The sequence below is a fragment of the Strix uralensis genome, chromosome 4 (genome assembly GCF_047716275.1).
Source record: "Strix uralensis isolate ZFMK-TIS-50842 chromosome 4, bStrUra1, whole genome shotgun sequence".
Classification (NCBI taxonomy): domain Eukaryota; kingdom Metazoa; phylum Chordata; class Aves; order Strigiformes; family Strigidae; genus Strix; species Strix uralensis.
Window position 1 is genome coordinate 23,130,415 of NC_133975.1, and position 24,606 is coordinate 23,155,020.

The 24,606-nt window shown below is 34.8% G+C and overlaps 1 protein-coding gene across 3 annotated transcripts in view; it reads left to right on the plus strand.

The window, feature by feature from the left end:
- PCDH7 (protocadherin 7) overlaps nucleotides 1-24,606 on the plus strand; it is a 303,573-nt gene that overhangs the window by 264,232 nt on the left and 14,735 nt on the right. The gene's annotated exons all lie outside the window — the stretch shown is intronic.

The following is a 24,606-nucleotide window of genomic DNA, read 5'->3' on the forward strand; positions in this document are numbered from 1 at the left end:
TATTAGAAAAAATACTCCAGTGCTAGATAAAATTAAGCTAGCACTAGATGACTTAGGAAAGTCAAGTAAGCTCCACATTAAAGGTTCTAGAAATTAAGTCAGATAATTTCTGATAAGTATCCAGCTAGATCGTTTCTCTCTTAGGACAAGAGGAAGACGTTCTTTGCACAGTTTTGAGGTTACAGAACATGTATTGAGTGATTAAAAAAAGACATTTCTTCAAAATCCAATATAAATAAATGGGTTTTTTGTACACAGCATTGAAGTACTTTTTAGATAAGTGTTGCCAAACACAGCTGATGTAAAACTGTCCAGAGACAAAGTGAAAATTATTGTGTTGGGGAGGGAGTATATAACCTTTATTTTTAGTTTCAGGAATATTAATAATCCAGGACATTGAGCACAAGAAAATCACAACTTTTTTTCAACTCTACCATCTTTCTTATTTGTTTTGCATACCTCCCACACTATTCTCATCTCATACTTTTTTTATACTTGGGAGGAAAAAATAAATTACTGTGAAAAATATCTTACTGATTCTATATGGCTGCTTTTTTCTAGAACCTACCCATGTTTTGCTGAATCATTCTGTTTTATATCAGTTGATTAGCAGTAATAGAGGATGTTTCAATGGTGAAAATTTTGGCACAATAGAGAAGAGCTGCAGAACACAGAAAAAAATTTTTTAGACAAAAGCTCCACAGCAGAGTAGTCAGGAAAAGGATATTTATCTTTATATCTTTGTGGTTAAAGCTAGTAGTGGGAAATGTTCTTCATTATACAAAGATCTATTGCTTGATACTGCAGTTAGAGAGCCAAACTTGTGGCCAAAAAGCAATGTTCTTAATGTTTTGCAACTGAAGTTCTACAAAAGAAAGTTTACTTTTATGCTACTTTTCTCCAAAACTCAGAATCACATTGTCACAAGGCTGTTTCATTTCTTTTAAAAATACTGAAAGATTTTAACTAATATTAATTGTAATTCTTTCTCTTTGTAAGATAGATGCTAAAAAGATGCAGACTGTAGAATTTCAAGGATTGTTGGTGAGAAAGCCCTTAAAATCACAATTTTCCTACGTGGTGAAACAGAATTGTCAGTAAATGTTAATTCCAGATGATACTTGCAGTAAAGTTGGCAGAAGTCTGTCTGGGTGGCAGACGGTGGGAAAACTTGAGTTTGCTCAGAGTGGGTAGAGTGTGGTTCTGCTTTGATGCAACCTCTCAATATCTGCATCAGTGTGGAGCCAGCTCCAAGCTGACATACCTCACTCCTCAGGATCATTTCTTAGGCCAGGCTCAGTGTGTCATTAGCGCTGCTGTTCAGCTTCCAGTAAATTCAGAACTGTTGACAGAGGGAGGCCAACTTTTCTGTAACACAGAATGTAAACACATTTGAAGACAGAAGGTTTGTTTCACTTAGGTCATCAAATTGTCGTGAAAGTCTTCAGATTTTTAAAAATCAAAATTTTGCTGCCATACTTACTATCAAATCAAACGTTCAGCTGATAATGTTGTGAAATGTGTCATGACTTATGTCTGAGTGTACATAAGTTATAATATTATGACAGTAATGTTTTGGTTTTATACTGTTGACATACTTATCCCTGTTCAGTTTATATACTACTGGGTACTACAAGCTTGTAGTATAATTTATGCCATTTATTTTATGAACTTAGAAACATCCATGGGTGTCTTCTGCCTCTAACAAAATTTTAATTATCCACCACCCTTTATTTTTCAAATTGTTTTACTTTTCTATTGAAGGAGCAGACAGTTGACTGGACATAGAATATTTCCTTTAGCCAAGAGAGATGTGTGTTTGCTTGGTAGCTTTTCATATGATGAGAATTTATCATTAACATTTACCATTAAACTCACATTGTTAAAGAGCATGAAAAGTGAAGTTAAATGGCTGGATCAAACACTGCATAGTGGCATTTCTAAACAATAGCGTTGTAAACTAGCAGGTCATGGGGAAGAACACTTAAGGCTCACCAACTTCACAGCACTAAAAACTTGGCTTACTATTAGTATAGCCTATGAGCATTACAGTTTAGATTTCTATTTACAGTTTGCTCTTGATCCACATCTTTATCTGGTATAAAGAAAAAAATGCAAGTGAAGCAAAAATGCCTTCACTGGAAATATGTCATTTTACACTAATGGAGCACAAGCCTCATTATGCCAAAACTGCTTCCTGATAACTCTTTGTTGAATCTATACTTAAATATAACCTGATTTTATTTCTGACTGTGTAAAGTTAGAAATAGGCCATTTAAGTCAGTCTCACCACTGTGCCCAGCAAGATCATGGAGCAGATCCTCCTGGAAAATATGCTAGGGCACATGGAAAATAAGGAGGTAATTGGTGACAGCAAACATGGCTTCACTAAGGGCAAATTGTGCCAGACAAACTTGGTGGCCTTCTACAATGAGGTTAAAGTGCTGGTGGATAAGGGAAAAGCAACTAATGTCACCTGCCTGGACTTGTGCCAAGCATCTGACACTGCCCTGCATGACATCCTTGTCTCTAAATTGGAGAGAGATGGGTTTGATGGATGGACCACTTGGTGGATAAGGAATTGCCTGGATGGTCACACTCAAAGAGTTGAGGTCAACATCTCAATGTCCAGGTGGAGAGCAGTGACAAGTGATGTTCCTCAGGGGTTGGTATTGGGACTGGTGCTGTTTAACATCCTTGTTGGCAACATGGACAGTGGGATTGAGTGCACCCTCAGCAAGTTTCTCAATGACATCAGGCAGTGTGGTGCGGTTGACACACTGGAGGGAAGGGATGCCATCCAGAAGGACCTTGACAGGCTTGAGAGGTGGGCCCATGCAAACCTCATAAAGTTCAACAAGGCCAAGTGCAAGGTCCTGCACATGGGTTGAGGCAATCCCAAGCACAAATAGAGTCTGGGCAATGAGTGGATTGAGAGCAGCCCTGTGGAGAAGGACTTGGGGATATTGGTGGATGGAAAACTGACTATGAGCCAGCAATGTGTGCTTGCAGCCCAGAAAGCCAGTCATATCCTGGGCTGGATCAAGAGAAGAATGGCTAGCAGGTAGAGGGGAGGTGAATCTCCTCCTCTACTCTTTTTTCATGAGACCCCACCTGGAGTGCTGTGTCCAGCTCTGGGTCCCTCAGCATAAAAAGGACATGGACTTACTTGAGTGAGTCCAGAGGAGGGCCATGAAGATGATCAGGGGGCTGGAGCACCTTCCTTATGAGGACAGGCTGAGAGAGTTGGGGTTGTTCAGCCTAGAGAAGAGAAGGCTCTGGGAAGACCTTACAGCAGCCTTCCAGTACTTAAAGGGGGCCTACAGGAAAGATGGGGAGGGACTCTTTATCAGGGAGTGTGGCAACAGGACAAGGGTTAATAGTTTTAAACTAAAAGAGGGCAGACTTTGATCATATGTAAGGAAGAAATACTTTACTGTGAGTGTGGTGAGACACTGGAACAGGTTGCCCAGAGAAGTTGTGGCTGTCCCTTCCCTGGAAGTGTTCAAGGCCAGGTTGGATGAGGCTTTGATCAACATGATCTAGCGGAAGGTGGCCCTGCTCATGCCAGGGGGTTTGGAACTACATGATCTTCAAAGTCCCTTCCAACCCAAACCATTCTATGATTCTGTGATTGAGTCAATAAAGATGGAATTCATGCCAATAGAAAAGAAAGGGAATGATATAATGAATTCCAACATTCCCACCAAAAATTATTTCTTAATCTTTTTTTTGTTTTCTAAGCATTTTTGTTAATCACATAAGGTATATTGATTCCAAATTTCCCATTCGGTATGTTATCTTCTGCATGCAGTCTTGGGCAAAGTGAACATATGCCATTTTGCAAGCAGAAAAGAAATTATACTCGAGAGAAGCTTATCAAATGTGATTTCATCTATCAGTTATCACAGAGATCCTCTGAGTGTCAAAAAGAAAAAAGTTGATTCATTTATTTGTTTTACACACAGTAGTCATACAGCTTCTCATGTTTTTCTCCCCTTGTTAAAATCAATATAAAAAAATAAAAACCCTTTACATGGATATGTATATCTATCTATAATTCATCTCAGAGTTTAAAGCAACTCCAGTTCTCAAGTCTATGGCAATTTGGTACCGTCAAATTCTTGGAAATATACAGCTGTGTAACTTGGGTACAGTAAATACTTTTAGATGACATTCCAAAAGAAAATAAATAATCCTCTAGGTGCAATATGTTGTACAGGTGTCTTGTATAGTAATAGTGTATTTTATTAACCTGTTTTGGAAGTAGTATAACCTGATCGTTGTTTCTCTTTTTGATTTCATTTTGCCATGCTCAATTATGGAAAAAATAACAGTAATTGAGACGCTTAAAGTGAACGGACCAAAGTTAACCATCTGTGAAGTATCTGAAGTATGATGAAAGGGATTCTCCAGAAGGCGTTTAATATGAGATGTCATTCCAGCCCTGTCTTGTGCTAGAAAGGAGGCAGAAATATATAAGTTATGTAATAGGGTGCTAGGTGGTCTCTTTTACAACATTTCTTTTAGCTGAATTTGCAGAGTCCAGGATAGTCAAGGATTAGAATAATGAAATGTTAGAGCTGCACGATCATAATCTATGTCTGGTTTCCACACCTAACAAGGCTCTGCATCTTTGAAGGCAGAACCTGCAGACCTGAGTAGAGCCCACAAACTTGAGCTGGAAATAAGACAGATGCAATAAAGGACCGGGAACGCTCTCTGAGCCAGTAAGATGGAAAAATAACCATTTTTGTACAGAACTTCAACACTTGAGAGTTCTTGGAGGGTCAATTCACAATTTGGGAACAAAGAGCAGAGGAATTGTATTTCATGAAGTCATTGCTTACCCTTCTTGCTCTGCTTTTAACAATGGATCTGTCTTACTGACTTCAGGAGTCAACTATGTGCTGGCAAGAGTCAGTTAAATCAGGTGTTTATGAGTCACATTCTCAAACACTGGAAATCAAAAAGCTTAATTAGTTTAAAAAAAAAAGTAAAACGAGATGCAGATCTGAACCCATTAATTTAAGCATATATAGGTAACTAGAAAATTAATTCCCTCTGATGGGTCAGTGATGTGGCTTGTCCAGTGTTATGTTACTCATTTGCCTGTATGTTCATTCAAAGTCCTCTTCATTATTTCAGGGTGTTTTTATCCCTAGAACTTGTCTGTACATGTCCTCATTACATCACACTGCTGAGGTCTGCAGGCATTCATCCAGCCTGCAGATGGGTTATGATCTACTAGCTGCCACCCCTGTGGATGGTTATATATTTGGTATATGTATGAAAGAAATCAGATGAGCATGTATAGTATTATTTTTGTATATTTTCAGTGTATATATATTCTTTTAATAAAGCAAATATTTTAACTCACCATTTCAAATAGATTAAGACATCTCCCCAAATATATTTTAAAAAAAGATGAGAGAATGTATTCCAAATTCGTTTGTACAAATGTTGGCTCAGAGCCCTGATCTTACTAACAGATGTTACTACACCATTAGCTACAAAGACTAGGAAAAGGAGAGTAAAAGTCATGTGGATAAAAGCTAAAAGAGATTTAAAATAAAACATAAGTGAGTGTGACAAAAGAATAATCTGGTATTTAGTCTTATGATGTGTACAGCCAGAATTTTGATGAATCCATTTTTTTGTGAATGGACAGAAGAAAAATCAATATTTAAGCAGTGATGCTTTTATAGCATGAGAATGTTTGTTCAATCTGATATTTTTCCATAATATGCATCATTGTTTTTACCTCTCCATCCTGCTCTAGTTTACTGAAATCTATTGCCATGTTATGCAATGCATGAGCATTTCCAAATGCTCTCCTTCAGAAGACACAGTAATAATAAGTTTCAAAAGTCACTTTCCAGTAGATTCTAGTTCATTACTTTGTTTTAAAGAAGGCATGATATATAACATCCTAACACATATACCAATACCACTAACTCCTTGCAGACAACTGCTTTTGATAAAGTTTGGTGCATTGTTCTCAAGATTTGTCATCTTAAGGCAGAGATATCAAATTCACGGTAAAGCCTTTGCAAATACAGATTACAAGGTGATTTTCAATATATTGGTGGCAATGAAGAATTAGTGGGATTCTCCATAGTGATACAAATTTAAAAAAATAACCTGTACTTGTGTGTGGTGGTGAGCTTTCCATTTTAAAATTTGAAGCTCTGCGTTGCAGTTTTCTGGTGGGTGAGTGTTGGCTTATCGTGTGCACCTTTGATTACTTTACCATTTTGCACCTTTGGTTCTTTTATTGCTAATAATAAAAACAAAAAACCTTGATTAGTAATGCAGCATACAAAGCTCTGTCATCACTGATGGTCTCTGAACCCTACATACTCCCATTGTCTGTTTCAAGTATCTGGGAGATTGGAATTTCACTTTAGTTTGTATGTTATCTCAGATTATAGTTTTCAAAATAGGTCATCCCTCAAAGTTAAAGGCAAAAGTAACTGACTGCCAGGACAACAGAAGTATAAGTAGTGTAATCTGGAACGGACTTTAGTCCTGCTCTTTGAAAACTAATATGATAGAAAAGTAACATTAAATGTGACACTGAAGTAGATTTCCCAAGGTAAATCTAAAGCTGATTTGAATTCAAGCCTTGATTGTTCTCCAGAGTTAAGGAAGAAGTAACAAATAAGTCCAATCTGTCCAACTAGCATGGTGTCATGGTGGCATTTCCACTGCCAATTTCTCAAAGGGCGTGTACACTCTTCTTGCCAGAATATTTGAACTCGGGACATGTAACTATGCATTACATTTCAGTTTAGAGATGCACCATTTAAGTCTCACAACTACTTGATCATTTATATTCATGTGTTCTGAGCATATCTGGATTTGTATTGCCTTACTGCTGATAGTATTCTAAAGAGAAGAAAGAAACTTCTTCAGAATCGTTGTTTCTTCACTCCCTGCTTTTTTTTTTTTTTTTTTTTTTCCTGATATTTCAGGCTACTATGCCATAAAAGTAAAATAAAATCTGAGATAAGCTTCAGGAATGAAGGTTGCATGAGCTGCTATGAGGATGTGTGCATCTTTCCATTTTCCTTTGCTTAATTAATAAATACTGATATCCAGAAAAGTTCAGCATTTGCACAAGACAGTTAGATTGGGAATCTGGCATGAAGAGATTTTAGTGAAGCATAGATAGTTACATATACCTGTTCTTCATGATATAATAATATTCACAGTATTACTCAAGACTGTCATGTTTTTATGCACACTCCCTATTCATTTCAGAGTGGGAAGAGAAAAGCTTATTTCCTCATGTTGTCATCTGAGTTTTTAAAAGTGCAGGCATGAGATGTAGCTATCCCTGTGCTTGTTTTTCTGTTCCTTTTTGGTTTTTACTTGGGTTTTTTTTTGTTTGTTTTTTTTTTTTTTCCCTCAGTTAATACTTTCTACTACCACTGGAAAAGCCTTTCCATGAGACTTGCTTGGAGTTCTCAGACCTGTTTTCCCCCTCTGCGTCCTATGTATGAAACATTTTCTTTTCAGCATGCTTAATGCTCAAATATATTCCTAAGCCACAGGGAGGGCAAATCTGCTTTCTTATATAACAAAAACAGTTAAAAACAAACAAACAAACCAACCAAAACAAACAAACAAAAAATAACCCTACTACCTTACTTCTAATTTAGAGAGATATTTTTAAAAATATATTTTAAAAAAAAGTCAACAAGACTAAGTTAACAGTGGCAGATACAGGAGAAAAAAAATTCTGAGTGCTGGTAGTTCCTGGCTTCTAGCAAGAAGAGTTGAACTTGAGAAGAGTTGAACTTGTTTACTTAGTATACTAGTAGGAGCATTCTGAATGTCTTCTCACTCTCCAGTTCAGAGAACATTCCCAGAAGGTTGTTGCAAACCAGAATTTTCCTCTCGACCTTTTTTTTTTTTTTTTTTTTTTCCTAGATAGGAAAGGATGTAGGAAAGAGGTGAAAACCTTAAGAGAAGTCTGTGGAGAAGGCAGTGTTCCTTTCTAACCTAGGCTTTTGCTAGTGAGAAACAAGGCATTACTGGAGCAGAATTAGCAACTGATTGAGACATTAGTGCTTATGGTGAAAACAGAACCTGCTTTATAGTAATAAATATGCAAGCTGTGCAAACCATTGGCCTATTTAGTTTTATTTTTGTGTTTCTGAGAGCAGTTGTTACGAGTAGATAAAGTGGAGAATGGGACTGCTGCCAGTTCAAGATAGATTTTATTTGCATATGCTATTCATAAGATGGAAAATAGATTGGTAAGATCATTGATTAATCATTAAAAGGGACTTTAAATGTCTCTGAGAAAGGTGAATTTATCCAATAGAGAAGAACACAGATGAGGTAAATGATTAAAGGCAGAGTAGTTTTGCAGCTAGTGAGTGAAATGTTGAGAGTGTTCCTCCAGTTGTATCCTGTTACCCAGTCTAACAGGAGGCAGCGATGGTGAGAGAGGGTGACACAGTCAAAGTCCACCTGATCAACTTGGCTAAATTTTGTACCATTAGAATGTAATGTTTCATAGGAAAAAGAAGCTTCAGTCTTGAGAAGAATGTGATCGAATGCTAAAAGATTTATTATCAGAGGAGAAAAGAAAAAATACGAGATAGACTAAGCTGTAAATAATTTAGGAGACAATGTAAAGTAAAACTCAGCAGGTCTGAAAAACATGCATGTCCAACTGATAATACAGGAATGACTGACTTCGCTATAAAGAGAGTCTGGGAGCAATTCAGTTCATTCTAGAGTGTAAATATAGTGAAAAATTAGCTTGAGAAAAACAAGGTGGAACAGGCAGATTCTTTTATTTCAGAAAATAGAAAACACCTTGAAAATAATTAAATATAGAACCTGGGAAGGAATTTTTACTGTAACTATGATAAAATTTTCCTGTGGAATGATAGGATTGCTTTCATTTTTGTTTGTTGGATTTGTTGGTTAAATGGTTGGGTTTTTTGATAAATATCAGGACAATTGATTAACGTTACTTCTTCTGAAAACTCCCATTAAATTCAATAGGAAGAGAATTATTTTCAGTATTATTTAGATTTACAATCTAGAATGTCATGAATGTGGTCTTAAAGACATAAAGAATCTGGAGAATGGTTCTTGCATATTCCCATAGAGTACACATACACTGATCAATTGATGGAGATATTATCTCTGAAAGCTTTATAAAATGAACATTGTCTCCTGTATTTTTATGTTTATGTTAGCCCCACTGCTGTTTGTTTATTTTGGGGGCACTCAGCAGAACTTCTCTAAGAAGGACGTTTGTTTTATACTTATAGAGAAGAATCTGATACCCCATGAACAACTCCACTGTAGGTGTAAGAGTCAGTATGCTAACCCCAAATTTTTTTCCCTCTTAAAAAAAGCAACAAAAAAATCCCCAACTAAACCAAACTAACCAACCAACCAACCAACAAACCAAACCAGAACAACAAACCCAAAAAACAACTCAAAAAAAAAGGTTTTGGAAAAGCTGCCAAAATAATTTTATATTACAACTAAAACACTGAAAGCCAGAAAGAAGTGGCTGCATAGAAAGAAGAAATGCTGCAATTACCTAGGAAAAAAAAGAAATGTTTGTTTACAGGATCTTGACATAAAATTCATCCTTTCTCTACTTTCTGTGGATTCCATTGAAAATTTTTTGGTGTTTGTTTTTTTTTTGTTGTTGTTATGTATTTATTTATTTTTAGCATGTGTGTATTTTTTTAACTTTCTAAGAAAGAAGTGTCTGGTAGTTGTTTTTTTGCCCCTTATATTTACATAAATATACATACTGTAATGCCAATAATTTAAGTATACATGAATCCGGAGTAATTTAATCATACATAGTCAAAGTGTTAGACAAATTCTCAAATTTAAAAAAAGGAAAATTAATTTTAAATTCAGGACAATATTTGAAGCTGATATGAGCAGAAGAAAGAGGTATGGAAGTCTGAAGTCACCCTTAATTTCAATGGAGCTAACTGGATTCAAGTCAGCAAAATAGGGAATATGAAGTTATACTTGGAGCCAATTCCTTTCTTCCTTGTTTGTTCAACCAGCAGAAGAATACATTTTCTGTTAATAAATGACATGTAGAAAATGAATGTACAACAGACCTAAAAATATAGTTCATAACATAGTAATTTATTTCCTTATGATCCTAGTAGTATAGTGTCAGAACTGATCGGATTAATTTTACTAGCAATTATTGTCCTACCAGTAACAGATCATTCTTTTAAGTCATCGATTACACATATGGTTACAGCTGAGAGATTAAGGAAAAAAAACCCAAAAGCCCAGTCTTCCCCAGATGTTTCAGTGTTGACTATCAGGTATTGCTAATGCCTTTCGGCAGGCCTAGCTCTAATTTGTATGAAAATCCAGATAGAAATGAAAGTAATGTATTAGTTGTACTGGAGAAAACGATAAGTCAATTATACTCCTGCAAAATTTATAAGAACTAAAGTGAGTTTAAATTTGAATTGTCAAAGGAAATTTTACATGTATTAACCACTCAGTAACATCCATCCAATGTATCTAATTACGTACTGGGTTTTGAACCACCATCTCCAAAGCGGCGTAAAAAAGAGTTTTCCTAAAATACTGTTCATAGACATTGCTGTGAATTACACATGTAAAAAGACTTGGAGGTTTGAAGCTGAGGTCTCACCAAAAAAGAATCTAATGTTAATATAGTTTTATTCCTCTTCTGGCGATGTGTATTACAGTGAGATAGACTTTGCCTCATTCCCTTGAATGCTCAACTAGTCAAGTGTTTCAAGTAATTTAAGGTTAAAAGATTTCATATGCACATCCCAGCATATTTGATATTATTTTACTTACTAGGATATACAGAAAAACATAATTTGGTAAAGAAGTTAGGAAAGCTGTCTCTGACATGATGAAACTCATTTTAATCTGCAATTAATAACCCAAATATTGAGGGAATATTTTTGCAACATAACTCCTATCTGTTATGCATCATTAATGTTACCAAAAAAAAAAAAAAAAAAAATCCATTGCTAATGAAAAACAGCTTAAAGCAAAGTGGAACTAAAACTGAAAACCAAAAAAAAAAAAAAAATTATAAATTTTAAAACTTGTTGCATTTATCTTCAGGGATCAAAGTTTGGGCTTCTTTATTCAACCTTCTTACATGCTATTTCAGAGGTATATGTTCCAAGAATATTCCAATTTTCAGTGAAGTAATTTGCAGCCTAAGCCAAATTTCTCAAACTCAACCTGTAAGATCTTCTCTTTTTCTTGCATGTGTGAACTAAAAGCATAGTGAAATGGTAACTCTGTTTATAGCATTCTGCTCTGAATAAAATGGCATGGATACAAAAGGTTTATTGGATTCAGGGGGGTGTTGCAGGGTCACACATTTGCAGGATGTGTATTTAAGTCTATTTTAAATGAATATTCTCTGCAATACTGGACCAGAAAGGCAGAGTGACAGCTGCAATGTAAATACAAAATAGTTTGTGTTTTCCTGGAGCTTATATTATTGGTACAGACACTTGAAGATGAGCAGAAATAGAAAAATATTAAAAGATTGGTTCAGCATATTCAAACTGTGAGCAAGCACCATGCAAATTCAACTCACCTTAATCAGAACATTTGATAAGAACACACAAGTTTTGATGGAAATATTGTTGATAGGTTTCATAGCTTAATTCCCAAATAGAATTCCAGGTTATTACAGGAGAAAGTCACCCAACCTGGAGTAATTCCCATGTCTGAGACAAACTGCAGATTTGAAGCTCTACATTTCTACATCCTATGATAAAAAAAAACCAAAAAACCCACAAACAAAAAACAAACAAACAAACCAACAAACCCCGAGGGACAGAAAGAAAACTACCTGGCTTTTAAGGTAGTCCAAGATAGTTTGTCTTGAATTCATGAGACAGAAATAAAAAAATAATGGTAGAAATGTATTGTACACTTCCTATACATGTTTCTTGGAGATTTAGGTAAGGAAATTACATTCATGCTTTTATTTGTTCTGTGTGCTAATGATTTCCTATTGTGATGAAATTAAGATAAGAAAAGCTTGTTTTTTTCTACTGTAGGCAAATGGTATAGCAGTAAAACTCCTGTCCCCAGTACATCTCACTGATTGCAATTCCTATTCCATTTTTTCTTTAGACAAACACTATCTATGTATAAAAATATATTACTGTGGTTTCTGTTTTCCAAAGCATTTTAAGTAGTTACTTATTATGATTTAATTTGAGAGACTCCTGTGCCTAATAAAATGCATTTAAAATCCAAGCTCTGAGCTTTGTAAAAACTACGTGGTCTACATGTAAACACTGTGTAAATAACATCTGAATAAAAGGCAAGGACACACATTAGGAGCTGACAGAATTGTGTTTGTTGTGGCTGCCCTGTTAGCTGCCGCTTGAGCAGCTGAAGTAGAATAGTACTGATTGACTAGTGCCAGTTCAAGTGAAAAATATGCCAGCGCAGAGAAAAGTTAGAAACAGACACAGCAATGGGTTCTAGGATGTGTGCATATCTGTTGGTAGAGGGGCAAACAGAGCCATTTAATATGAAGCTGTGACACAAATGTTTGCTCATGATTTAATTCAGTGTAGAAATAGAGAATCAAGTTCTTAGATTTAGGATCTGTCAGCTGATACTACTCCACATGCTTTTACTGAATTTGATATATCATTCTGACTGCAATATTGTTTGAAAGGTTTTTTATGGTTATATGATCTAATATGTTTCTAAAACATTATGACTGAAATGCAGATTGTTTCATATGGTATAATGCAGCAGGAACACGTGTGTGGCAGAGGGGTTGTTTTATCTAGAAACTGTCCGTGATAAAGATGATCGTGGGACTACAACGTCTACCATACTATCTGGAGAACATCTATTTAAATGAAAAAAAGACTTCTTAATTGCTAGTTATGGATTGAAAGCTTCTAATGGCTTTTGCCGCACTGTTCAGTTTTGTTATTTGCTGGGAAACTGCATGTTTGTATTTATCTGCTCTAAGCAGCAGATTATGTTTTACTCAGAGAAATTGAAAGTAATCAAACATATGTTAATATCCACTGGCAAAGATTAGTGTGTTATTTAGAACAGAAAAATCTTAAGGAAATTGGAAATAATAATAGAAGATTTTTTTTTTTAATGAAGTGTTGAGATAGCATGCCTTTCATAAATTAACATGTGTAATATGTGCATTACAGTATAAGTATAGTAACAGCGTAATAAGGCTTTCAGGCTAACCAGTGATCAAACTACCTTTCCTTTTTTTTTTTTTATTTTTTAAACTTAGTAATAGAGAACAATATTAGAGAGATATATACAATTAAATTCTATCGTCTGTCATATAAACTGTTGTGGTAGCACAGTTTAGCTCAGAGACAACAAAGACATAAGAAAAATAGGAAGAACAATTTGTGCAATTAAAATTTGAGAAAAAATATGTCAAGAAGATACCTTTGGATGTGTATGATAAAATGGATTTCGGAGATGCTTATTTTTCCTTAAATTGGAGGAAAGCATTGGTTTTAATGGAAGAAGGTGTTCTAAAGATCTTGAGTTCTTTTGGAAATAAAACTGCAGCTAGCAATTTAATCTTTGTCTGTTTAAAAATACTTTTTAAGGCTGGAAAAATGCCCCAACTTCCTAAAAGAACTTAGGTTAGATCTTTCTGTTAACCTAGGGAAATACATTACAGTTGATCCTTTTTCAGCTATAATTATTCCTTAGAAGACAGGAACTTCTTCACTGAGTAAGAATAAAAGTATACAGGAAAGGGGAAGGATACTGCAATATGTATACTTATATGATAAGATAGGTTTTTCAGTTTTAAAAGTTTCTGGTACACAATGAAAAGATGAAACAAGCTCCTCCAAAGAGGGAAAGTAAGGGTACTTAAAAACAGTTTACTAGGGGTATATAATAAACTTGCTTGGAGTCTAAACCATATTTTCTAGAAGACATTCTTTTATCTTGCTTCTAGGAAGGGGAAAATCTTCAATTCCTGCATTCAAGGAACTGTCTGGAAGATCATAATGGTACTTTCTGTCCAGAGAAATTGAGTCTGAGTATTTTTGCTGAACATGGGTTTTTTTTTATCAAATAAATACTGACATTACAATGCCTGCAAGTAATTGAATTAATAGTTATGGAGGCTTAAATGTACATCCTGACTGATAGTATTATATTCTCTGACAAAATCTGAAGGCTTAAAGTCATGAAACTCTTGATGTAATTTGTCTAGCAGACTGATGGGAAATATTAAATGAATATCAGCTTAGACTGCTTCTAATACTCTTGCAACTCATGTTCAATCATGATGGTTAGTGAGACATTGATTAGTGTTGGAAGACTAGTGGTGAGCTGAAGAAAGTAGAGTATGACTGGAACAGAGGAGCAATTGCTTTTCATGAGCCATTATGACTGGTGCAGGTCCCTCAGAAGCCTTCAAAATGTCTGGCAAGTGGCATGGTATTGGTTCATGAAAGAAAAAGTTGGCCAATCAAATGGTTTGCATTCGTTGCATGCATAGAGCATGTTAATAAGTGAATGACAGCCCTTATTTGCTCATATCAATCATATTTTAGAAAAATATGCAAGGGTTTCATTTGTGCAATTATGGAAACTAACAGACTTGAAATTCAGCTGCTAACAAAGTGTCAAGTCTTCCTGCTCAAGCTGACAGATCTCTAATAAGTTGTCATCTTATATTTACTTTAAAAGACTTTATTGCAGAATATTGAATATTTTGCAAGGATAGCTGATTGCTATGGACTTCATGCTATTAAGCTGTTGAGAACAAGGTAGTAATAAGCTAAGACCTAGTCTTTTGAGGGGCAAAGACTTTATTAATAAACTCAGCTGAATTTTAACCATCTCTTTTTTGAAATGTTATTGAAGGTGTCGTATCAGTTAATTGAAATAAGTACTTGATATTGGGCTCTAGAGAAAATGTTAGTAATTATTGCAGCTCAAAGTTTAGTATTTCCTTTAGAGTTTAATTAACAGCATTATGATTTGTGTCATAGAGCAGTTCTAGTCCTTGCCATTTGCAAACAAAAAGCCTTAGCACTACTTTGATGTTTTTGTTGCCAGACAAAGCTTTTATGACAGGTTTGTTCAGCAAATGGGAGAGAGTTTGGCTCTGGAGGTGGAGTTTAAGCATACGTGCCTAAGAAACCATTTCAGAAAGATAATTTTCTAGTAGCTACCTTACTCTAACTGTGACTGTGTTTTGAATCACAAAGTTACCTATGTATCTAAGTTAAGATTCACAGTTAGAAAACCATTTCATCTTGAAATCTGTGCTCTGGTGACGTCCAGAAATAAGGCAAGACAAGAGCAGTTAAGTTCTGAATGCTCCTAAAACATATGAACTCAGCACATAGCTTAAAATCAGAGTAGAAACCACAGAAATTGTCATTCAAGCATGACTACTGGAAGTTGTAGGTACTATATTTAGCCTAAGGGGATTCAGGTCCAGAGCTTCCAACTTTTCCTGGTGAGAGCCATCATCATCCTGTAGCTGCATGCTGCACAGCCACTATCAGGAGGTACCAAAAGAAGCAGAGTGACCTCGACTCTGTAGCTTGTTAGGCATCCAACTAGGGACAGAGGTCTGCTTTCTAACATCTGACCAGAGGTCCCTTTCTCCCCTTCTAACTGAATGCTTACCATTCAGCTAGAGAGGTAGAGCATGTTCCTGATCTCTCCCAACCAATAAGAGAACACTTGCATGATATTACTTGGGAGGGAGTGGGGTTGTGTATCAAACACTCAGGTTTGAACACAGACAAGATGACTTGAGCTTTCAGTTGCATTACATAAAAAATAAAGTAAAAAATTGCTACTAAATTCTCTATTCTGGGATACAAGTTCTGCACCTAGATTAAGGTAAATCACCATGTTTTGTCAGTACAATTTCATCTTAGTAACTCTTACTGACTACTTGTAAACCAGAATATTTTCATGACACCATTTCATTTTGTTTTAAATCTGGGATGATAAAATCAAATTCTTGCAGGGGATCAGTATTGAAGGTCATGGCAGATAGTATAATAGAGAAATGTAATAATGCAAACTATCATAAACTTTCTTGTTCCCTGAAATATACTGATACAACTTTACGGAAGTAAAAGGTTCTTGTTAAAATTGGTGTGTGTAGCAGAGCTCAGAAGACATGTACTTTCAGAACAAGTTAAATATTTCCAATAATGAGTCACTATGGCTTTTCACAGACAAACAAGCAAGTCTGAAAAAGTCTGCTTTTGTTTGAAACACTTCTCTCCATATCTTAACATTTCCACACAAGTTTTTCATGTGACAAAAAATGCATAGTTCCTTTTCTTCTACTTACAACATTATTTATTTCCCAGTATTTACAATATGGGAAATTCAAAATGTGTCGTTTAGTTAGGTATTAGAAAATTATACCTTTCCATTAGAAAACATACCTTTTCACAATCAAATTGCATTTGGTCAATAAAAGACTATTTTCCTGTTTAACTCAAGATTGTGCAGTTACTAATAGTGAGCAATTAATTTCAGAAGTTATTATGGAAGGCCATGTTTTCAAATAAGTCTCTTTACCTAGAAAAGGGTTGGATATGTGTCTGTTCCAAGCTGTGAGGTGTTAAGATATTCTGCATTTCAGAATGTATGAGGCAGAATTCTTCTGATGTTTATAGCCTTTAAAATGTTTCAATTCTTTTAGAACTGCTTCCATAGTTAAAAACAGAAAGTAGAATAGAACTGCAGTGCAAGTGCTTTGATGTTTTGGATACTGATAGATTTTCTTGATATAAGATGACCTATAGTTATTGACAATACTTTTCTTTCTAAGCCAGATTTGCAGAACTACCTGGAGTTCGCTTGTTTTGCATTTCATTTGATGAACAACAGAATATTAAGCATGAAGGAGGTAATTATACTGTTTGGTGTAAGTCAGGTTTACTGTCTGGGATGGCTATTCAAAACACTACAGAAATTTCATTATACTTGCTTATCTCGTTTCGGTAAGAGTTGATTTCCTTTAAACTTTAATGATTGCCTTTTTTTTTTTTTTTTTTTTTAAATGGGTAGACAAACTTTCTAAACATGGATCCCTCTTTTATGTTCTTTTTAACATTCTTTTGCTGTTCTTTATAAAACCCCATCAAACAAAATCCCCCAAACCAAAAACCACCTGACAATATCCTAGTAGGATAGAAGAAAGTTCAAAGTAAAACATTACATGTAATACACAGTTGTGCTATTTGTATTTCACTTTCATAGCAGACCAAGAAAATTGGTGAAAACTAGTCTTAATTACTTAAAAGAAGTTTTTCCATCCTGTAAACTTTAGTTTTGTTCTTTTTCCCTCTGTAATCTCATATGATACAATGCCCTTCTATACTCTGTCAGTCGTGTTCCACCAGCAAGTAGGCATATATAACTTGCAATTTGTATGTTTAATAGGGTGAAACATAATATCTGTAAACTAGGAATGATATATTATAGCAGGCATTTGTTTTCATACAAATTACTTTTTCCTACAAATTATATACTGAGTTATTTGCAATATTGCTTTGTGAGTAAGAATTTGGTTGAGTTTCTATTACAGTCAACCTTTTGAACCTTATATTAACATCACTGCAATTTCAGAACAAAAGTTTTGTGAATAAGGCCAGAATTTATTTTGTTTCATCAGACTAAGTTTATAGGTTAGTGAACTTTTAGGGGTGTAACCTTAGGTAAAGCAAAGCTGGTATGGCTCCATAGGTAGCTTCAGCTTCATTTTTTATGTGATCTCTTTATAAATTAGTACTTGTTGATTTCCTAATGTTCCTTTGTTTATGTTTTTGTTTGGTGGACTGCTTGGTTCAGTCTTGCAATGTAAGGTAACACACCAAGAGATGCCAGAAGCATCCTATTCTCCAAAGCCTTATTTTATCAGATCACTAAGTATTAAGCTGAAGATTTTATTTGTTTTTAATAGTGAAAACAAAGAACTTCTGAGTGAGACAGAATGTAAAGGTCTGACAATGCATCTTACTACTCCTCTTTGACATCTTTTCCTTACAGACTATTTATTCAAGCAACCTTCAGTGGCTTCTTATATGTAATAAACTCTACAGTCTCCTCCAAGTCCATTTCCATCACCTATAAATTTAGACTATTGGAGGCAGGGGCACAGGTCCCCCTCTGAGCTTCTCAGCTAAGCATGTAGAGTTGATCTTAAGAAAGGAGCAATCTTCCTTTTCCTCTAAAGAGTTCCACTTGACCTAAAGCTCATCAGTCAGAAAAACACACACAGTGCAGCTGAGCAGCTTTGCTGAGCAGCTTTACACTTTTGAGCTGAAAAAATACATTATACAGTATTTATATGACAGACTAGAAACAAGCAAATCTTTAAATTGTACTTTCTATCATAGTATTTTACCATCTCTGTCCTTGTAACATAGTAGAGATGCAGTCACATACAGTAAAAATTTCGGTACTGTCTTTACTGTACCTGTTTGAAGAAGATCTGTTATCTTTCTGGACACAGAAATTATCTATGATTTGGATATGTTATTGGTGTCAATGTCTTAACAAAGAGTTTAAAGTTGCATAAATCTTCATCTGCTTTATAACAGTTAACAAGCAAAACCCATACATCTCAAGAGACCTAATCTTTCCTTTCTGTTCAACTGAAATTTTCAGTTGCTATCTTTGGAACAGATAGGGATCACACTACATTTATTTCAGATTTGTGGCATGCCACTAGCTTTAGTTGATTACTTCGAATTTGCAGTTCTCATTGATGGCTGAAATATCAGATTCAAAGGATGTCAAAGCAGTATGACGTCAGGTTCTGAATACGCAAAATATTTGTGCTTTTTAGAAATTTAAATTAAGTTGGATTGACTGGACTTCTAAATGTTATGTGCTAATGATGTAGTGCATCTTGTGAAAGCTATGCCTTAGGTGTATATTACCTTTCCCTGAAAGACAAATTAGGTAAAACTGAACCAGTGAGAAATTCTCCCAGACATAATTAGAGCCATTGCTTAGTCCTCTGGCTAAGTTTGTGTAGCTGAGGTCTCAAAAATTCCTAAGGGAGTTTTCAAAATATAGAATATTATAGAAAGCTGTATAAGCTTTGTTTTGTAGAATAAAAAATGCCTGCAGCTAGACAAATTTTCATATACTGACGTATAATAAATAAGAGAATCTAACAACAGAGAAGTTAAATGATACTTGCTTTTTGTGACATTAGCAAGGAAATTTTATTCCCGATCTCCTGTTTCTTCCATCAGTTTTACCTCTTGAAATTTGCCAAGTTACTTCTGTAAATCTTAATTCAGATTAAAACATCCCTATGAATAAAAATGTTATAAATTAACAAGAAGAATTGTTCTCTTATAGCATGATGAGATTAATAAGTACTGTAACAGATTGCTATTTTGTTATTCCAGAAGAAGATATAAATATTTTCAAATAGTTTCAACTAGAGGCAGGATATTTCTCTACCGAGTTTCAAAAAGCTGGTGGTGTAAAATACATGAAGTCCATAGAATCACCTAGTGACAGACAAAGATCTTATAATCTCTTGGAATTTAATTGATGCTGCATCTCTCCAATGACTTTTAAACTTGTGGGTTTAGTACATGCTATCAGTCATAAAAGGAAAGGAAAGAAACTTGCTTCTTTAATCTTTCTTTGGATGTAGTGTCCATACACAGCTATTCTTGTAAATTACTTTGATGCAGTTACACATTTACTTATGGATTTAGTTTTGCAACACATAGAAGACTTGGGCAAATCTTTATTATCCATTGTAAATTATTCCAATGGTACTTGCACCCTGCTACTGTTCTTTGTAGGGAAATAGGGATATGTGTGTTTGTGACAATAAATCCAGGGAGGGAAAGCATTCGTATTAAGTATTGACCTATGTCAAAGATGAGATAACAGATTTTATCTGGGAATGGTTGACATGAGAAATAAAGGTGTAGAAAATACAAGTAAAATTAAGTCTGATCCCTTAAAGGAAAATAAGGGAAACCTGTCTCTCACAGACATTTCTTGAAGCATGAAAATTTTTTAAAGGGCATCCTAATTTATCCCGTTCACAAAGCTATCTGTGATGGCAGGAAAAGATTTTTTCTTGAAATGGATGCCTTATTCTCTTTCTCCCAGTAGCTGTTCAGAGCCTTTTGTCTATTTATATTCATTATTCTTGCTAAGAACAGTGCTGTTTTTCATTATTTCATTGGCATGAGAAGCCCTGATTCAGTTTTGCTGTCAATTTTGATCTTTCTGTACCTCCTTAGTTTCAGTGACTAAAAGCATCAGTAAATAGAAACAGAGAAAACCCCGTAAAATACTTCTGCAGCAGCATAAATTAAGTTTAACAACACTCAAGATATATGCAATTGCAGTTCATGTCTGTGATAGGGTAAAGCATGCACTGAGAGTTTGTTTAGCTGTTTATTGCACTGCTACATATTTAGCAAGTTTTCACATATCTGGTGGGAAAGAGATTTGCTAGTATACATAAATAGTCTAATAAGATTTTCAAAATACCTTCACACAAAGAGCAGAATAAAATCAATGTTAATTTTAATGCTGATAAGTATTTTTTGTCAAAATGTTTTGACAACATGTTAATTCTTTCATTTACTTTCTATCTGTATCACTCAAAAGTAAACATGATTTTCAACTTTATCTAGCCAGACACTCATCTCTGATTAGAAATAGAATATATCTATATATGGCCATACTTTACCAGTACAATTAAATTAATTAACTTGAAGTATAAGTTTCATGAATTAATCACGGGTGTCTACCACTGTGGACTGAGTTTATCTGCTATGCTTAGTGTAGGCCTAATTTAATGGATCACTATCAGAGGTGCTGTTTACAAAGGGGTATGAAATACGCTCATCAGCTCTTTGCTGCTCACTCCTATACAAGGACCATGAAATATCCAAGTGTGATGCCCAGTTTCTTGTAGGACTTCATTTAGCTCTGGTATAAGTGTGCCATTCTCTTTGAATTATTCTCCTGGAATAATTCTATCCCCTGACTATGGTGTCTCAGGTGATTGATAATTGTGCACACAATATTTTGCCTTGAATTGCACCTTCAAAGTTGACCCAAGTAGAAACCAATTGTACCATCCTAGAGTGAATCTACTATTTGAATAAATTAGTTATACTCCAGTGCACAATGCTTTATATTCACAAGAACCACAATCCCAACTGGCATCTCTATTATGATCTCAGAAAGGAGCCAGAGACTAAAACATTGTGCAGAGAACAATTTTCTACTGAATATTTTTCATTTGGGAAACCACATTCTGAATGGCCTGGAAGTATGCACCATATGATCTATCCATGATACATTGTGAGGGTAATAGTAGGCAATGACCATTTTCTAAAAGGAAATTAACAGTTTATTGAAAACCTGTCTAAAATAATAACTGCCAAAATACCAAATTACTCTTTCTTCCTTAATAATAATTGTCTTTCAAGTCAGATGAAAGCTGTAGATTTTGTATTTTTCTGTCTGGTTTGGTCTTGTAAACTTGTTTTCATCTTTTACTTCTTTATGCCACCCAACTCCTATATTTGACCCTTTAAGCACTAGTTTTCTGTGTCTTGTTCAGATTTTCAAAACAAACCGGCAGCTGCTAAGTGATTATGACCACTGCAGCTGATATTGGGTAGGTTAGCAGAAATGACTCTGTGAATTTACACTGGGAATAAAGAGGATTATTTTATTTTCCTATACTGTAGTCAATACATTTAATACACTAATAGCTTCATTTTCTTCAGTATATGTACTCTTGCCAAAAAAAAAAAAAAAGTGTTTAACCTTCCTGTTTTACTTAATATTTACCTTACTATTTTACTTAACTGAGTTTTGTGCTATCCTAGCAGATATAATTAGGGTTTTTTCCTACCTCTTGTCAAGAATTTAGCCATGCATTGCAAGTGGAGCAAGCTTAACATTGTCCAGTTTCAAATCTTTTGTCAGTTTTACTGGCGTCTGAGTGAAAGCATAAGCTAATAATGTAAGAAACTTCTTGATATTTAAATGAATGAAACAAGATGGAGATTATCTGATTCATTCTTGAAAAAGTAGATGTTGGCTATGAAGCAGTAGTCAAAAGTATGTGTACTGTACTTCTTAAGAAGTCTAGAAACGTCACAAACTGAGGAACAATGGAGTATTTTCTGAGGTTTAAAATTTTATGGATGTGGTTATACACTTCGGCAACCAAGCTAAACAAAAGCATACTGACTAATTTTAATGTTGTGCTGTAAAACAAAAGAGCGGATAAATTGCAATATTAAACAATCTTAAACCAAAAGAATGGATTCATTAAAGAGTACTTCCATTGGAGTCACTTCTGACAAAAATCATTCCATTTTTTACTTTGGAGTTAGGAAATATTTCACATATTTTGGAGGAATACCTCAAGAAATCTTTAAAGGGATATGCTCAACTGCCTACTCAAGTAAGTGGCTTAGGAAATCTGAAGATATGTTACCTGGTAGCTGGTGAAGCAAGCAAAAACCTTCATCTCAGGGATGAGAGAGAGATCATGACTAATATGGTTAGACATTCTTTTTCAAATCTAATCTTGCCTTTAAATTTTATCAAGACACAGTTCTATTTGTAAAGTAAAATTCTACTTCTTTACCTCCTATAACTGTTAAGTGAATGAAACACTGTAGGATGCTTATGGTCAAGGGCAGGGATCAAAAAGCTATGATATAACTACAGGATCCATTAGATTCCTCCTCCCACAAGAAGGATTGAGACTATTTCTGACAGGCTTAGACTTTGCAAGTAAAACTTGATTTTTTTGACTTCTCTCTTTTGTTTCATTGAAACTATTGAACCTTCTTCTCTACCTTCCACTAGTATAAAAAAAAAATAATTATACTACAGTGAGATAAACAGTGATACTCTAATCTCTTTTAGTATAACATCCCTCTGATTCATGTGTATGATTACGGTCTATCTACTGTACATGCACAAGGGGAATTAGGGCTGTGGTTAATACTTAATTATTAATGGACTGTAACCCAGATGAATCTGTCATAAGTATGTAACCATTCTGAGCTGATGTTTGTAATTAATTCACTAGCTGTAATCTGCACACAGAGCTGAAAAATCAATAAAAAAATTAATGAAAAAATCCCTTTGAGCAGGACAAAAACCACACTGAGAGATTAATTATCTTCCTGTATTTGTCTTGTATTTGTCCCTACATTTTTTGAGGTGTGAAGACTTTTCCACATACTTACTATAAAAACAATAACAACCCAAACACTCTCCCTCCCCTGCATCATCTCAATGAGAATGTACCAGCACTTATAACAAAAGTGCAAACTTAGGTGGATTAATTCTGGGGTAGATTTTATCTCTTCTTCGGAAAAGTTGAGGGTTGCAAAATAGTTGATCTAAGACCAGGGTGACACTATGGCTCATGCAACTGACATGGAATAAATGACAAGAGTCTGTAACTAGTTAATCAGTAAATCATTTCCTTTCCCTGTGACAGGTGGAAGTATTACCATTTATACCTGAGTTTTATGATTTTATACTTCTGTTATGCTTCATGATTAATGAAGATGAGTACTATATTTTATAAAATTTAGCCCATTCCTTCTGGAGTATACTTACACAAACAGGAAAAACGTGTATTCATACAATAATCTTAAAATGTTTTTTATTTCTGCTTTTAAAATTCATTTAGGTCTTGTGTCATGTAGATCTTCTGCTAAAGGAATGAAAATGCACTCTTTGTACTTTTCAATTCACTGAATTGAATTAAATTTGGTTCTGTATCCCAGAGCTTGCTAGTAGGATTAAATAAGTAAAACTACAAACTTATATGTGTATTTGTGAGAGAAACATGTATGACATGAACAGATGAGTATTATTTTCTATTGTGTGGGATAAGGTTCCCTTTATGTGACATAAAAGGTTAAATGGATCCTTCACATGACTGCTATATTTCTTCTTACAACTTCCTCTTGACAGCTACTAAAAAGACAAGTAGTCACAAGTTATTTGTTTCTGCTTCATGCTGAGCTCTACGTTATTTAAATGTTCGTTTGCATGCAGAGCATGGAGAACTTTCTTCCCTCCATTTGAAAATAACATAATATAAATTAGTACAGTTTCAGCACATTTTACCGTTACTGTTCAAGTTTAACCTTTGAAGGTCTATGACTTGTAACAAAATAAACATTACATGAGTCACACAGAAAACCTCTTGGGAACATGAGTAATTCCCTTTTTATGAAAGCAGTACTACTATTTAATATATGTTATTATATAATATTTTTTCTGTATATGTGGGAATGAAATAAGATCCAGAATCCATCAATATGTTGCTGCATGAAATAGAACTGTATGAAGCATTTCATTTTCAGGATGCAGTGGTTCTATCAAGATAATCAGTTCAAGTTACTATCTCATGTGGCAGAAGGATTCTGTAAGGAAAAAGTAACTCACTGAAAGATATGAAAGAAAATCAGTATTCTCCCTTAAAACCAGTTCTTAAACACAGAAGCATTCAACCAGGACTTTATTTTAGTTTGAGCTCTTGTC